We start from the raw sequence: 2,872 nt of genomic DNA on the forward strand, positions 1-2,872 counted from the left end.
GTCTCCCAGTGTTTCTCTCAACATGTGTGTGTTTCTGTCTCATTGTATGACTGCCTCAGTGTAGTGGGTCTCTTTCGTAGTGTCTGTGTGTTGCTCAATGTGTGTGTCTCTCCCTCTAAGTTGTGTGTGTGTCTCTCTCTCACTGTTTGTGTGTGTCTCTCAGTATGTGAGTATGTGTCTAGCTCTCCTTGTTTAAGTTTCTCCCCCTCAGTGTGTGTGTGTGTTTGTGTGTCTAGCTCTCAGGAGTGTGTGTCTCTTCCTGGATGAGGGTGTCTCTCTGAGTGTGTGTGTCCCTCTAGTCTGCCTGTCTCTGTGTGTGTCTCTCATTATGGGTGTCTCTCCGTGTGTTTTTGTGTATCAGTAGGTGTGTCTGTTTCAGTGTGGGTGTCTCTCTCATTGTGAGTGTGTCTGGTCTTGGCGTGTGTGTGTGTCTTTTTCTGTATGTGTATGTCTCTCAGTGTGTGTGCTTCTCAGTGTGTGTGTCCCACTCAGTTTGCATATCTCTGTGTGTCTCTGTGTGTGTCTCTCAGTGTGTTTTATCTCTGTCTCTGTGTGTGTGTCTCTCTCAGGGTGTGTGTCTCTCACAGTGTGTTTCTCCATCCCAGTGTGGATGTCTCTCTCTCTCTCTCAGTGTGTGTGTCTCTCAGACTGTGTGGATCTCTGTATGTTGTGTGTTCACTCTTTCACAGTGTGTGACTTTCTCATGTGTGTGTCTTTCTCAGTGTGTGTGTGTGTTTGTCTGTCTCTCACAGTGTGCGTGGCTAACTCTCAGTGTGTGTGTGTCCTTTTCAGTACGTGTCTCTCTGTGTGTGTTTTTCACTGTGACTCTCACAGTGTCTCTGTTTGTGTGTCTCCCAGTGTGTCTCTCCTTCCATGTGTGTGTTTCTGTCTCATTGTTTGTCTGCCTCAGTGTAGTGGGTTTCTTTTGTAGTGTCTGTGTGTGTTGCTCAATGTGTGTGTCTTTCCCTCTAAGTTGTGTGTGTGTCTCTCTCTCAGTGTTTTTGTGTCTCTCTCAGGGTGTGAGTGTGTGTCTCACTCTCCTTGTTTAAGTTTCTCTCCCTCAGTGTGTGTGTGTGTGTGTGTGTCTAGCTCTCAGGAGTGTGTGTCTCTTCCTGGATGAGGCTGTCTGAGTGTGTGTGTCCCTCTAGTCAGCCTGTCTCTGTGTGTGTCACTCATTATGGGTGTCTCTCAGTGTGTTTTTGTGTCTAGTATGTGTGTCTGTCTCAGTGTGTGTGTCTCTCTGAGTGTGTCTGGCCTTGGCGTGTGTGTGTCTCTGTATGTATAGGTCTCTCAGTGTGTGTGCCCCTCCTAGTTTTCATGCCTCCGTGTGTCTCTGTGTGTCTCTCTGTGTACTTTTGTCTATCTCAGTGTGTGTCCCTCTCTGTGTTTGTGTGTCTCTCCCAGTGTGTGAGTGTGTGTCTCGCTCTCCCAGTTTGTTTCTCTCCCTCAGTGTGTGTGTGTATATCTCACTCTCAGGCATGTGTGTCTCTTCCTGGATGAGGCTGTCTCTCTGAGTGTGTGTGTCCCTCTAGTCTGCCTGTCTCTGTGTGTGTCTCTCAGTATGTGTGTCTCTCAGTGTATTTTTGTGTCCCAGTATGTGTGTCTGTCTCAGTATGTGTGTCTCTCTCATTGTGAGTGTGTGTCTCTATGTGTATGTCTCTCAGTGTGTGTGTCTCTCAGTGTGTGTGAGTGTGTGTCTCACTCTCCTTGTTTAAGATTCTCTGCCTCAGTGTGTGTGTGTGTGTGTGTGTGTGTATATATATATATATATATATATATATATCTCGCTCTCAGGAGTGTGTGTCTCTTCCTTGAGGAGGGTGTCTCTCTCAGTGTGCATGTCCCTTTAGTCTGCCTGTCTCTGTGTGTCTCAGTGTGTGTCTCTCAGTATGTGTGGCTATCAGTGTGTTTTTGTCTCTCTCTCAGTGTGTGTGTCTCTCTCAATCTGTGTGTCTCTCTCATTGTGAGTGTGTCTGGTTCTTGGCGTGTGTGTGTGTGTCTCTCTGTATGTGTATGCCTCTCATTGTACTTAAGGCCCAGCCCCATATGCAAGGTCCCCAGTCTGAGATCCGGACGTCAGGAAGTCAGGCCCCCTAACCAGGTCTCCATTCTGAGATCTGGATATGAGGAAGTGAAACCCCGCACATTGGACTCATCCTACCCCAGGGCCGCCAAGGACCGGCAGCAGCTACAAGCTTCTCTGAGGTCTCCTCCGATTGGGGTCCAGAGCCCGCTCAGTCCTCCCTCAGGGTCCTCAACTTGAAACTCTGGAGGAGCCGGGCTTCTTCCCTCTGCTCACCTGAGGCCACGCCCCCTTTCCCAGGTCCCCAGTTTCTCTGAGACCTGGATGTCAGGAAATGCAACATGTGCTCATCCACCCTCTGTGCTCCCTGAGCCTTGATGTGAGGGTCCCGCCTCTGGTCAACACAAAGGGCATCCCCAGATCTGTCAGGGCTCAAGATGTGGTCCCTGAGGGATGATGAAAGGCAACCCCACTGATCCCTGCCCCTGCTGTCAACCCTGGGCCACCCTGGTGGTGGGATGAGCACTTGGCAGCCTGTTCTGACTTGCGCATCTGCGTCTCAGAGACATTAGGCAACTGTTAGAAGGGGCAGGGCCTCAGATGGGCAGGCGGGAAGATCTTAGTTATTTTGAGGGTCAAGGTGAGGACACTGAGGGAGGACTCAGGGGCTGCTGGACCGCAGAGCAGAGTGGGCCCTGGGAGGACATAGGGCAGACGAACCATGCTGCGTTTCCTCACATCCGGGGCTCAGAGACCCCACACCAGTGCTCTTGCCTGGAAAATCCCATGGACAGAGGAGCCTGGTAGGCTGCAGCCCACGGGTAAGTAAGAGTGGGACACGACTGAGCA

This window comes from Bison bison, unplaced genomic scaffold, assembly GCF_000754665.1.
Source record: "Bison bison bison isolate TAMUID 2011002044 unplaced genomic scaffold, Bison_UMD1.0 scf7180017862523, whole genome shotgun sequence".
Taxonomy (NCBI): domain Eukaryota; kingdom Metazoa; phylum Chordata; class Mammalia; order Artiodactyla; family Bovidae; genus Bison; species Bison bison.